Genomic DNA, 14,953 nt, shown 5'->3' on the forward strand with positions numbered 1-14,953 from the left:
CTTGTGTCTCTTACAAGAGTATTCTTCCATAGAGTAACACTGCAAGGGAGAGTACATGGTGGAAAGGATTTACTGTGGAAGTGGCATATGCAAAGGTATGGCTTATCTACTGTCTGTGGCATATTGTCTTACAAAGTCAAACAGGAATCCCTTTTCGTCGCTTGCAGTTGAGTATTGGAGTGTACGCAATGAGTCCAAACCAACCAGGAGCCAGAGGGCAGATTGCATATCTGACTGTGAAAGTCATCATCAGGCCAAGAGCTCAATCAAGCCAGTTGTAAAAGCATCTAGTTTCTCAGAGGTAGGACTGGACTTATTTTCTGCCCAGAATGCTCATTTAGAGAGAGGGAATTAGATACTGCTGCAGATACTCAAACACCAAGCAATTACTAGTGCTTCCTGCTGTACTCACTTTCTGAAGGTGCCAAGTGTGTGGATGAGGTGGGGTCATGGACACAGCCTCAGTCTCCCCAGAGAGCTGAATTATCCCAGCAAAGTAGTCTGGACCTCAGTGGAGCATGTTCTTGACTGATTCATATAGTTTTGTGTTCTGATGGGCGTGGAATCAGAGGAATTATGCCTCCTGTGATCTCTTCCTCAAACAGTGCTCCTCCTTCCCTTGTGATTTAACAGCTGTCTTGCAGCTGTGGTTCTTAGATCTACCGTTCTTAGATGTGCACTTTGCCCCATGGCCTCTTTCATCCTCCTTTCTCAGAGCCCTGGTCAGACTCCTACTAGCTGTTGCTTTGTGTCTGCCCTCAGACTGCTGGTGCTGATGTTCTGACAGCCTACCCAAATCCTTCTTTGCTCAGAGGAAATAATAACTCTCATTCGGTTGCTTTCTTAGCATTTATTGTGACATCCAAAGACAAATGCAAACTCATCTCTAGAATCATTATTCTCTTTGAAGAACAACGGATTGTCAGGGGAGGCATTTTTTTTGTGTGGATTCACTTAGAAGTTCTGTCCCCCAGTGTGGTTCTCCAGCTGCCCCTGTCATATCCTCAGTTGTTGTTTATCCAACTTTTAATAATTTCCTTTTCATGCTAGAAAGGCCCACATAATTTTCTCTGTGTGTGCATGTATTTGTATTTATTTCATGTTTCTTTATATCTTTAAATTCATAACATACAAAATATATAGAAAAAACATCTATTGCACAAGATAAATGTGTTACGTATGCATAAATTTTACATGCATATATAATTTCATAAAATGCATATGGATCTTGTGTGCTTACATTTTAAGTGCACTATTGCAGTTTTTCAGGTATCTTAATCACCTCACGTCACACCTGATTCCTGGAAGAAACATACTGATACATGAATAGCTCCACTATGCCCTATTTCTATGCAGAAACAATTGAGAGAACACATCTTTGTACTACTGAAAGAAGTGAAGACTAGATATTGTTTTCTCTTACTCAAAAGTGAGAATGACACTTAGTTCACCTGGGCATCAGCAATTCATGAGGGCATGTTTTCAGGATCGCCAAAGGTACCTTGAGGTACCTGTGTAATTCTGGACTGGCTTTGATTAATGGCTTCTTATTTTGACTAATCTCCATTTCCAGTAAAGATGGGAGTTCAGGCCTGGATTGGAACCAGCCCAAGGTGGCCTGAAAATCCCTAGCTTCATTTGTTCTATTAACAAGCTTTCACCTAAAAGTGTTGAGATGAGATCAGCACAAGGCTTGCCATAACAGAAACGTGCGCAAATACGAGGGTGGAAAATTGCTCAGAGAAATTGTCATTCAGGTTCTCTGGGTAAGATAGGAATATTGTTTATTTTCCTCTGAATAACAATAGCACTTTTACTTGTAGCAAAAGAAGTGGGAAGAAGCAGCTGAAAGACCATCCTTCCATCATGACTTTTGGTTTGATTGTCTCCAGTGAAGTTAATGTTTAAGTGTTGGCTAGCATTCTCAAAAAAAAGGTGATGATTTGCAAATAAAAAGATACAACATTACTGTCTTAATGGGGGTACTGTTGTAATGGTAGGGATGGAGGGAGCACGGAATAGGGGGGCAAATCAAGAGGGAATATCAGAAATGCAGCCCTTGCCCTACAGGAGTGAGTAGGATTTTTACCGAGATCTTTTTTTTTTCAGTTCTGTGTCTGTAAAAAAACCCAAAAACTTTGCAGCCTGCATTTGGCAGACAACAGTTAAATTGCGAGGTGCTAACCTGAAGCACAGAAGCCCTGGCTCTTTCCCTTGCTTCATCACAGCTCTTCAGAGGCCCCCAGGGAAGCCATGGGGGCATCACAGTTCTTTCTGCCTCCTGGGGAGGCTGGGGTAGAGGTGCTGGAAGTCAAGCAAAGCCCTGATGTTGGGGTGATGGAGGCCTATCCAAGAACTTGATATGGAAACCAAGGCTTGATCTGAGGAATGGGATTCATTGAACTGAAGGTAGAAAGCACGTATCTGTGCTGGAAAATGATTCCTTGTACAGGGATCTGTTGTGAGTGTGCCACATGCATGCGTGGCTGCAAAATGCACACAACTTTTCTTTCTGTGTTTCTTTTAAGATGTACACAATAAAAGTGTAGTGTAGTGCTGGTTTTCCATCCTGTGTTAGAACAAGGGTAATCTATCATATTTATAAAATGAGGGTTTTACAGGCATGGAGGACTTTCATCCTATGTTACATAAACGTAGGTGAGTTTGGTTCCTTTTTCCTCCTTTTCCCAAGTTCATGTCATACGAAGAAATTATTAAAACAGGTGAGAGTTAGGGAGATTCATCTTTAATCTGCAAAGGACTTTAAAACCTTTTTCCACATCACAACTTATTTAACTTCCACTTTAAAGACAAAGAGGAGCTCTGTGGCTGGGAGCTGAGGAATATGAAAGCTTTAGTTGCCTTCCTGTGAGAGGAATATGATAATATTCCCTGACAGAGAAACTATAAGGAACAATTATCCCAAGCTGTGTCTTTCAGACAACGCTGTCAGATTTTCCACTTCCTTGAGCACAGCTGGGCATGTGGTGCCAGGATGAGAAATTCCACAGCGGCTGGAAGCTGAGCACACTGGGTGCAGGGCTGCCCTTCAGCACTGGATTTGGGAGCAGACAGTAGAGAGAGGAGGAGGATGACTTTCTCAAGCTTTGAAATTGGAAAGAAAATCCAATTTGGTAGCGTAAGGAAGGACTCTTTCAAAGGTCCCGTTCCCAGACTGCTGCTTCTCAAAGAGTTTTATGTTGGGATTCAGACTCTTAACATACCTGCACTGCCTTTACAAAACAGATGCCACCTACATCCAACTGAAGTGTTTGGTTTTGAAAGGTAGATGCTTTTTTAGCTTGTTTTCTTCTGTACTGCTGTTGCCTGAAGTAAGCTATTGAATGTGGGGATAGTGGCTTGGTTTATTTGTTTTCTGTTAGCTCTGTCTTGTTTTACTTTTGTAATTGAAGTGCTTGCTCAATATTAGCTAACCGAAACTGGGGGCTGTGACAGGTAAGGAAGTGATCCAGGTCGAACTCCGGTGGGCATTCAAATCAGAGGTCTCTGATGCAGAGTTTCAGTCCCACTTGCTTCACTTGAGGTCAGACAACAATGTTGACTCCATCTCTGACTTTTACATATGGAGAACAGTGTGTGTGTTAGCTAAACTTCAACTGATAAGTTGGCTGCATACAGAGAGGCAAGGGGGTGAAGCGATTCCAAACAAGCAGAGATGATGAACTCCTGATCTGTTACTGTGCCTCCTATATACATTAGATTTTGTTTGATGTTCTGTTGGAAATATTAAATGATATAAGCAAATGTTTCATCTTCTGTTTTGATCAGTGTGTCCTGTTCTTGGTAACTTCTAAACTTCGAACTTCTAAAAAGGTTTCTAGCTTTTGAAGAATGGTTTGCTGAATACTTGAGTTAGATAAACTTTGGGACTCCTCTTAGATTACCTTCTTAAATTATCATTTAGATTGCTCATTGCATCAGATTACTTTGACTTTTACCTGCTGCTTTGTCTTAGTGCTCAGAAGGAATGGTCTCTTTTCTCATTCTTTGTGCAATTTTTTTCATAGAGCTTTTCCCTTGCCTACCTTTTTAATGTTTTCCAATTTCTCCATTGAAAACTTGGGAATTCTGGATAATTCCCTAGCTAGTAAGACTGTTCAAATAATGGACCACAAAATGTAGGCTGTTAATTATTTTTCTGTGCAATGGCAACGTAATGTGTGACAATGGAGCTTTTTGGTTACCAATGAAATCATTTTGGACTTACTGAAGTCTGGGATGATTAGCACTTAAATAACATCATGCTTCTGAGGATAGCAAAACACTTTTGTAGCATTTAATGAAGGAGGCCTTCCTTCCAGACCCAAAGGATATGCTTCACTACTTCTAGCTATCTTCATGGGGAAGAGAGGAAACTGGTTCATGGAGAGGTGAGGGACTAGACAATGTTATAATTAGCAGCTGTATTGCCTGATCAGGGTCTCAGTCAAATGCAAACTGAAAGGAACTGCCTTTCAGTCCTGTGCGCACCTTACTGGGGCCCACTGTCAGCAGGGAAGTCTTTCAGGAGCTGTGGCATTGCTGAAGCTCTCTGCAAGCAGACAAATTGGTCCTGCTGGGGGAGAAGACCCTGCTTCCAGCTGGTGCGGTGGCAAGAGAGAAGGGAGAACATGAACATCTATAAAATCATTCTGTTTTTTTTCTAAGGAAGAAGGTTTTTTTATTCAGAGGGTGGTGAGGCTATGGCACAGGCTGCCCAGAGATGCTGTCGATGCCCCATCCCTGGAGGCATTCAAGGCCAAGTTGGATGGGGCCCTGGGCATCTTGAGCTGGTGGGTGGCAACCCTGCCCATGGCAGGGGATTGGAACTGTGTGGGCTTCAAAGTTCCTTCCAACCCAAGCTATTCTGCAGTTCTAAAATAATAGATAGATAGCTGCTTCTACAGGGAGAGACTGGATGAGTACAAGAGTAAAAAAGAGGTAGGAAGATTGTGTGTGAGAGAGACTGATGAAGTGAATGAGTGAGCCCAAAGCATGTTGGACAAAGGAGAGAAAGGTGTGGAATACTAACAGATATTTGCTTTCAGCTACTAGAACTCAGATAGTCATTTTGCTTCCTGTGTAAACAGCACTATGTAGCTGACCATTTTGTAGTTGATGTTCAGCTCTGAAAAATCAGGATGTCTAACTGTATTTTCCAACACCTTTGAACTGTACACATGTAATAAATATCACCATGACATGTCCAAGCAGGATTGTTTTATGATAATGGTCAACTTGAAATTTTTACTTTTCATGTGAAAAGAGATGAGGTTCTTGAGTCATGGTTGCTGTGGCTAATTGTTCTTGCAACGTAAGAGTACTGTGATGATCTTCTTTGTGTGTTCAGCCAGTCCATGAGACCCCAGACACTGTGTTAAATTATTTTGTAAATAGGTACTGCTGATTTTCAATGATTTTTGCCTCAATAATTATAGCAAAAATGTACTTTATCTTGTCTGAGTGTAGTGGTGGTTTGGTATGTTTGTTTTCATTTGTTTACTTTGAATGCAGCAGTATTTTGCTGTACTAAGGATATATTTTTAAGTTCTAGAGAGAACCTGCTAGGCATAAAAGTACAGGATTAAATTTGCACTATGGACAGTGACTTAACGCCTTCAGATTCCTTATCACTGGAATTCCTCAAGGCCAAATTGGATAAGGCCTTGAGCAACCTTCTCTAATGGGAGGTGTCCCTGCCCGTGACACGGGTTTGGAACTGAGTGGTCTTCAAGGTCCCTTCCAACCCAAATCACTCTTCAATTCCACGACAAAGAGGAGAGATATACCTGTGTGTGAGTCCCAGGATTGACTGTTGTACTAGGTGAGTTTTCTTTTAAATTCAGTGTTCCACACTTAAAAATGGCCTATAAGCAAGGCCAGTACCATCAGACATACACGTATGGGACATTTAATAATGGTATTACTTGAAAAATGCCATCATTGTTACAGTTACTTATTCATTTCTTAACATACACACAGTTGAAAAGTGTCTGTGTGATGATTAACAAGATGATTTTACACATTAATATCAGAATAATCAGACCTCATACTTTTAAGGCAGCAACAAAAAGATGCAAATACATTTTGGAAAAGCATTTTCCTATCTGTAGTTGTCACTGGTTGGTTTGGCTGAGTACGTCACGACAACTTGACTTCATATTACTAAAACATGGTTTCTTAAGACATGTCTTTCACAAGATAAGTTAAGAAAATGAAACAACAACGATATGAAAAACTTGGTTAAATTTTTAAGTCCATTAAACGAATGCTGACATTCAGACCAAGGCCACTGGTTCTCAGCTGTTTGTCCTGTATCCTGGATACATACAACACGGGAGAGAATTCGATAACTGGAAAAAGTTAGCCTGATATTTGGTTCCATGTTGGAACAGTGTGTTTATTTAATTATTCCAGTCATTGGAGGATGGTCTTTGGCCTAATTTCATGTTGTCTCTGTAGTACCAAGCAGATTAAATTTGAGCATGGTTTGGGATACCAGGCTGCACCACTGCTCTTCAAAGCTGGTTTTGATGCACAGCCATTGCTCTTCACTGGCTCCTGAGATGCCTTTCAGATGTATGCTTTGCATTTGTATGCATTATTTTTACTCTTACTGCAGTTTTCAAAGAGTAGACAGAGCTGACTCACTGCTGTTGACTCCATGATCTGCTTCCCATTTCAACCTCCACCTGCCCAAAAAGTTTAGTAGTTGGCAGTGTGTCTCCTGGAACTGATGTCTGAGCAGTGAACCATTTTTAAGCAAAATGAAAGGTAAAACTCCTTTTGGTTTGCATAGCAGGAGCTCTAGGCGTGCAAGTGAACACCCATTTTGCTGATCGTTGTACCTAGGGATCTGTGGAAAGAGAAAGAGATTCTTTCTAAGCAAATGCACCTATTGGAAGTCAGCAACCTCTCTTCCTTTCTGTATTAGCTGGTAGGAACACAACTGAAAAGTAGCTTTTTGTGTTCTTCATATGACAAACGTTGAAATATCAGGAGGATAGCAAGTAGCTTAGTGAGGAGTGAATGGTGCAGACATATCCATATTTTGGTTTTATCATTGAATCACTGCATGAATTTGATCACTTAATACCTGTGTCTCAGTTTTCCCTGGTATTTAGTGCAGGTTGCAAAAATGCACACTGCAGTCTTTGATGCTATGGTTTATTTTTGTATATTCCAAGAGCCCCAGCAGTGCTTTAGGTAATGTGTACCCATGCAGTGTATGCTTCAGTAACTTACAGTTTAACCAAATTGTGACCGGTAGAAACTTCATTATGCTAACTTTCCCCATCAAAACCAAATCTCTGTTTTAAGCCTCTGTGAAGCAACAGCACATTTCTGGATTTTGGAAAAGGCTCAGATATACTTGAATGAATTTATTAATGAAGTATTCCCTCACAACAAACAGATTTGTGCTCTCCTATAATTAAACAGTACAGCAGTACTACTTCTCACCTTCCTTTTAGAGAAAGCGAAAACAAGCACCATGCAATGCTAGATAGTTTTCTCCAAAATGAAAGTTTTCTTGCTTTTGAATACTTGCGAGTATTATATTATCATAAACATACGTTTTATTTTCTTCTATGTTAATATATTTTTTTGTTTGCATTCAGATATTCTCCTGAAGAAAGAGTGTTGTTCACACATAAAAATCTTAAATGAGACAAACTTGAAACAGAAGTAAAGCTAGCACATCTGTTTTAATATCTCAGAAAGTAAACCAGCTGTGTATATATGATATATACATGCTAGGGTGCATGTTAAATTAGATTTTAAGAATTTGTTTCAGCTTAATAGCCTAAAATGTTATTAGTAACATAGGTAAGGAAATTACTTAATAAAAAATATATGATTTTTAACCTGACAGTGTCCCTCTTAATTAAGTTATGAGATCCTTAGATGAATGATGTTATAGAAGTACAGTGTGTAGTTTCTATTATTTATAACAGAATGCCAAAGAGCTAGCTCATACCGATTAAAGAAAGGAAAATCTCATTGAAATTTGCCATTCTGAGTAAGTGAATGGTGAATATTTCTAGAGAGTTCATAAAGCCTTATCTCAAACATAGCACACATCTAGCTCCTTTTGATGCAGGAATTACACATGTTGGGAAAATAATGGTGATACTATTAAATTAATAACAAGAATATTCCTAGCAGAATCAGGAATGTGATGAAAAATACAAATATTTCAATTGCGTTGCCTGATGAAATTTGAATTAGAACTGTGGGTACCCTCACCTAATTTACAAAGTTGGAATCGCACAGATTTTGTTGGTTTATTTATAAGATCTTCAAGTTTTCCTAATAGTCAGCTAATTGAGCTCCCCTACTAAAGACCCCTGTGGGAATTATTTCCTCGTGCACTAAGCTGGTCCAGGCTGTCTGTTCTTCAGCACGGCAAGCAGTATAGAGCTGCAGCTCTTTAATCTTCGGATCTCCTAACGATGACAGCAAAGATTTGGGGTTTTCAAGCTTGACTCTTGACTTGTTGCAGGGCTAAGGAGGGGATGATGTATGATCCACAGCAGAGCTGTGCTGGCACAGGGCAGTGCTGAATCATTTCCGTCCTTCATAGCAGGGTGGGAAGCGATTCAGCAGGGACTGCAGAATCAAACCCTAGCAACTCACCCAGGATCCCAGCTGCAAGCTAGTCCAGCTCAATTGTACAGTAAAACAGCAGGACCCTTGAGAAAGTTTGTTATCACTCACTTCTCAACTGCTGTTGGAGGTCCCTGACCTCAGTTCTTTCTTTGTCTATGGCATGTGTCTTCTGGCTTACAGCACTATAGAGATCCCATGTGGTAAATGGCTTTAAGAGAAGGAAGCATAAGAGAATCAAGAGGGTAACTATTCATTTTGTTGGTGTTTCACTTTTCATCAGTGAACTTTTACCTCTGCTAACTTGTTGTAGCAATTAGCTACTTTGGAAATTAAATTCTCTACAGTTTAAGCGTGTAAGAAACCTAAAGCATTGAAATCAATGGTAAATTTTTGTTTTGTTTTCTGAGAAGGCTTTTGTGTTCATTTTTATTTTTTTTTCTTTGATGTTAAGTGTTCGAGTCATTGAGGTAGAGTTGAGTTGATTAGTATCTCTTAATTTCTCTTTCTATTGCCTACCACTCTCTCTAGGGCTATATATGGAATTTCAATCAAAACGTATGTGGTATAAGCAGACTGCAGAGAAGATCTTGTAATGTATTTGAAACATAATCTGCTTTCAGAAAACTCCTAAACAACACAAATAATGAAGTAATTCATGTCAAAGGCTTGATTCTGGGAATACAGTTTAAGGACTCAAAAGACAGAATTCCTAAGCACATCTTCAAGAAAGTACATGTCCTATCTTAATATGATTATCATTTTAAGCCAGTTTTCTATAGCAGTTCAAGCTATAACTGATAGAATATAATCAAGTCTTATGATGATCATGCTTGGCATAGAAAATGAATGTACGCAAGGCTTTGGCTTAGATTAACCATGTCCACAGATGTGTTCGATGCATTTCCTGTTTTGCTTTATAAGCACCCCCAGTCCAATCCTTTAGAGACATTTTTATCTGCTAATAAGCATAATTACAGTAATTCCCGCTGTCATTTATAAAATTATAAGGCATTTCTGTAGTCAGTTGTGGAGTTGAAGACTGCTGAGTTTCTCTGACCAGGGAAGTTCTACTGAATTTCCTTAGAAGTCACTGGCACACCTAGTCTGGCAGTGCTTTTTCTACTAGATCATTAGTCTATTAAGAACCTCTGACTGCACAGAGATTTCCACCAGGTAGATGAGAAGTTCACAACTTGGCCACTCTGTACCATTTAATACTGGATGGAGAGTGTCTGATTTTCCTCTGAATCTTGCAGTTTTGAATCTTGACTGATTGCACTCAAAGCTTCATCACGTGCATTTCCGCAGGCCTACAGCATTTAAACCCAATGTAGTGAGGGGTTTTGGAAATCTGACCACCTGCAGAGAGTTTTCAGGAGCATTGCAGAGGGAGGGAAGTGCTCTGACACAACTCCACTGTAAATGGTGCGCCTTGAGGGACCTTGAGGTAGGGAGGCTGTCTTGAAGACCTTCTGGCGCTCGTTGCAGTTGTGTTATATCTAACTTCAGCCATCCTTTCTCCTTTTGAGAAACTCCTTTGCCGTGTTTTTCACACAGATTGATGAAGATATCATCAATCCCACAATTTGGAAACCTAACGTTATTCTCCAGGACAGGAGTGTTTTCTGTGGACATTCATGACAACAGAAAACCGAGTCATTTATCAGCTTTTCATCTTTCTGTAGTTTTCAAAAATCTTGCCTCAGATATCAAACAGGTTTCACTCTTCCTGGCTCCACAGGCAATGAATAGGTAGGTGTCTTGCACTGTCTTCTTAAGCACTGGACATCTGCAAGTCAACGGTATAAATATCTAACTGATTCTTCTTGTTTGAAGGAGTCTCAGGCTTCATGTATTTAAACTCATCCTACTTAGTTATTCAATATAATACCATGAAGTTCACAAGACGTAAGGTAGTCAGGTGACTGGACACCTGAACACATCCAGAGACTGGACTTTGATTACGTATAATAGTGGTATATATGAAGCATCTAATACATTTCCCTATTACAAGAGTTTGGCATGTCCTTATAAACTGGTAGGAGTTTTGCCATTGACTTGCATTTAAACTGTGAAAGGATTTTTGTTTTGAGAAAAGATATCTCAAAGTTCCAGAACACGCACATCTGTTAGCCAGACGTCACTTCAAAACCCTAAGCTCAGTAGAAAGTTTTAGAGGCTTTGTGGAAAATAATGGACTGCTCTGGGGAACTGTGGAATATTGAGATTAATCATCTAGACAGAAGTTTGCGAGTCTAGGGACTATTCAGCGCGGGAATGCTGAAGTCACTAGCAAAATGTTCTGGTAGGTCACTCAGTTCTACTGAAAAGGAGTATCGTCCTTTTGACTTTTGAAATCCTGCTGTATGAAAGTGGGTTGGAGTATAATAGTTCAGACAGGAACAGCACTGATAAAAACTGTGACTGATACTAATTTCACCCTCAACGGTATTTCTTCCATGCAACTGCTGTTTCCTCTTCCTAATTGACATTATAGTGAGGTTTTTTGTTTATCCATATGAATGGACTAGCTCATGCAGTGGTCTCAAGCAGCAAATAGCTTTGGAAGCCAGACAAAGTGAACTAATCTCCAGTTTATAAAAGTATTGCGATGCTGAAAGAGCAAATGTTTCAGCAAGCAGCTTTAAAGAGGAATTGGGGTGTGGAGTTTCTGAAGGAATGCAGTTGGAGGTGACAGTATACAGGAAGGCCTAAGCTCAATGGCAGACTGACTAGAGAAATTTGATTATATGAAGAAGGGTAACGGATGAATCAACTGGAAAAACAGACACCAGAGAGAGCAGACAGAATACAAGAAAAGAAGCATTTGACTGTAGGAAAATAAAACCAAGCAAATTGAGCGGTTTCCTACAAGCCAGTCTTTGAAACTGAATGAGGCATGTGAGATTTTTAAAATATCATTTATTTTTCAGAGTGCTGGGGATAGGGCTGCTCCCACACAGCTCAAACTGCTTCAGAGTCTGTCCTGTGTAAGGAGGGGTGCAGAGCATCTCACCATCTCTGGATCAAAGTCACGAGACTAAGTACAAAAATTTGTTCAAAGGGCAACTCCAGCAGTCCTTAACCCCAGTGGCAGAAGTGCCAGTGTTCCATACATGAATGTCAGGAAAAAAAAAGAGGATACGGGGGCATTGAGCCAACTGTTCTTTTTTTCTTTTTTGACTTCATTGTAGAAAAGGCTTTGCAGGATGAGAAAGGGAGGGATCACCGTCTGGTAATGCAGGGCTCAGTAGATTCTCCACTGCTCTTTCCACCTGCCCCCAGTTTGCCTTATTCTTTGCTTTATTCAGCCGAGGCAGATCTTCCAGCCTGAAAGGAAGACTTTCCAGAAAGTTATGGGCAAGCAGCCTGAATGGGAACTGTTCTGCAAACTTAATTATAACATTTGCAGTTAAATGCAAACTAGTAACAATGCAGTGGGATTAGCTGCGTTCAGCAGAGGGAGGCCAGGTACAAATGCTTTAGTTAGTTGAATCTGAATTTGAATGAGGCACCTATCAGCATTTAAAAGAAACATTCTCACCTCTGGTTCAGGATATAGTCCTCTTTTTTTTTCCTTTTTTTTTTTTTTTTCCCGTGTCTGTGTGTACAATAAAACCGTAGTCAAAGCAAAGCAAACAACTGTGTTTGGTTCTCCTTAGGGCTATATTGAAATCAATGAAGCATCTTTGTGATCTGTTGTTCTTAAAAATGTATGCGCTGAGTCACTCCCTCAGCATCATCTTCTTGCAGTCCACAATAGGATTTCACCTCGGGTTTCAGTGATTGCTTTGGAGGCAGAGGGGAATTGTGGATGCTTTAATTTTGCTCGTGAGCAGGCTTTCTTACCACTATTAGCCTCTCCAATTGCTGACTGGTAACAGAGGTGGTTGTTTGGGTGCCATTCCTTTCAGGTATTGAAGCCACTGTGAGTTTGAAAGGGCTCAGCAGAATGCCAGACACAGTGCAGAGACTTCATGCTGCACTATGTCAGCAGGCAAGCTCTTGCTGGAGTTGAGGTTTTCCCTATGTGACAAATGAGTTAAAAAGCTGAGGCAAGATTCTGATCTTTTACCCAGGCACGACTCCAGCAACTTTGAAAGAGTTACTTTTGACTTACAGTGTTATAACACAGATCATAGTCTGGGCTTCAATCAGGGCTTCAGCATTTGGCCTTGCTTCTGTGTAGGCTTTTATTAATTTATTTATTTTAGAAAAATGGACAATTACATTGACTTTAATAACCCTTACCTCAAAGTTCACATGAAAGAAAACTTTTTATTTAAAGGGGGAAAAAAAAAAAAAACCCTCTAAAAAAAAAAGAAATGTTTAGCTATGGTCAGCCAGGGTGGGAAATTCCATTGTGGCTGCAAGCCCATGGCAGGTAGAGTGGAATTTAATGAAGGAAACTGCTGTGTTTTTGTGTCTTTCTGTATGTTTTTCCTTTAAAACCAAGAGCTGGGCAGGCTTCCCATTTGACCTGATGTGACCCAAGCAAATTGCTTCTTATATAAAAACAACTGCAGACTTGGAGAATGTGAAAATGCACTGTATCCTTTTTCCAACTCAGGGAAAATGAAAGCCTGAGAAACAGGACGGCCCTGTCAATACTCGTTGAGCAAAACTATCACTCAAACCCGATAAAGAGAGATTAGAACAGGCTTCCTTATGCCGGAGGGATTCAGTGTAAGTTAGATCTCTTTATGTTTTGTGTTGGTTTTTTTAAACAGACACGCTTTACCGTCAGTAAGGGAAAAATCCATTTTTCAGATACTGTTTTTTTGTAAAGAGAGGAGAAAAGGAGCACTTGTAAAGGAGGAGAGGGAGGGAAAGGGGGAAAGGGGGCAAAAAACCCCACCAACTTTAAGTAATACACCCAAACTATAAGACAGAAATTGATAATTGCTCAAATGTGGGCAAAAAGCCCAGGTTTTAGCTTTTGCTGTAACTTGGGAGAGCGCAGGCACAGGGATTCAGGGTGTGTCTGCTGATATTGTATTCAGATGTGTTGCCTTGGCATGTGTACTGACGGATTTATTTAAAAAACAAAACAAAAAAAAAAAGCATTGTGTGCTCGTGAAATGACTTCATAAAATCCTTCCCTTTATGAATTATTTTGATCACAGGGCTTGTTGTTTAAATTTCTAAAGTACGGTGTGGTTTTTTTTTTTTTAATTGCCTTCTTTTCAGAACTGTCTGTTCTAAAGTTGGCACCTTCTGCATAACAGCGTGCGGAGATTAAAGGAGAAAGGAGGGAGAGGAGCTGGGGGGGGGCTGCCATCAGACCAGGGGGTGGCACGGTTCATAAATCAAACCCACCTCTGCTGAGGGTCACCACTGAAACAAGTTCTGAGCTCTCAGCCCTCTGTCTGCTGTAGGAAAGTGTAATCTTCAGTGGAGTGAAGAGCAAATACTCGACACGTCGCGTGCTGCCATGTTGCAGAAGGCAGAATAGACTTCTGTTTGCTGTGCATTGCTTAAAATGGAGGTGAAGGACTTCTTAACCAGGGAGGAAAGATGCTGTGATACAAGATCGGTCCAGCAGGGTCTGCCTTTCCAAAAAATGGGTTTTGCTTGTGCTCAGTGAGCTTCTGACTGCGGTTGTGGTGTTTTCCTGCCATGGCTTGTGAGCACAGCCAATACACTCTATAAGCACTCCACACTAAAGGGGCAGATGTTCAGAAGGACATTTTTTTTTAGACAATTTTGCCCTAAATATTGTGTTAGGGACCTGCAAAGTCAGTATGAGCAACCAACATCTACCATCATCATCATATAGATCCTGTATTTATCCAGACGTTTCAGGGGTACTTTCAGAGTAGGCATGAAAATCAGAATGTTTTACTGGATTAAGCCTTTGTACTAGGGATCAGGGGAGCTGGAGTTCCCTTGCTGTTTCTTTTCATTTGCTGGGGAACATTTACAAGGTCCCTAGTATTTTTTTAAATTTCTTTGTTCACTTCAGACCTCTTGTTGAGGTCTGAAGGAAAGTTGTGCTTCTGACTGCTCTCCAAGACTATTTCTGCATATGCAAAGAAGAAAGTCAAAATAGTCCTTACCTGAAAAGTGGTGAGAGCTTTTTATTTAAGTTTGTATATGGAGCGTTAGAATTTCTGGAGAAAGCTGGATATATTTTTTTTTTTTTTTGGTGGGTAATGCTTATATTTTCAGAAGGTTGTATGCAGAACCATGAGCCTGGCACTGATCTAAGGATAGGAATAACAGTTTTATACTATGTTTATTGATTTATTTGATTCTCTTCTCATTGCGCTGTCTGTACATGTGTGAGATTATGGCAATGATTTAGGATTCTAGATTATGATGAGGAAGATACTGATTTCCA

At 40.2% G+C, this 14,953-nt stretch overlaps 1 protein-coding gene across 23 annotated transcripts in view; it reads left to right on the plus strand.

Annotated features, from left to right (window-relative positions):
- Positions 1-14,953, plus strand: part of ZBTB20 (zinc finger and BTB domain containing 20) — a 468,885-nt gene that overhangs the window by 230,404 nt on the left and 223,528 nt on the right. Inside the window, exon 7 of one of the 23 annotated variants that reach the window (XR_007379437.1) lies at positions 20-10,557. The exons of the other annotated variants lie outside the window; for them this stretch is intronic. The gene's annotated coding sequence lies outside the window, so the exon portion shown is untranslated. Of the gene's footprint in view, positions 1-19; positions 10,558-14,953 lie in introns of those variants that run through there. 23 annotated transcript variants of the gene reach the window in all.

The sequence above is a fragment of the Lagopus muta genome, chromosome 1 (genome assembly GCF_023343835.1).
Source record: "Lagopus muta isolate bLagMut1 chromosome 1, bLagMut1 primary, whole genome shotgun sequence".
NCBI lineage: Eukaryota > Metazoa > Chordata > Aves > Galliformes > Phasianidae > Lagopus > Lagopus muta.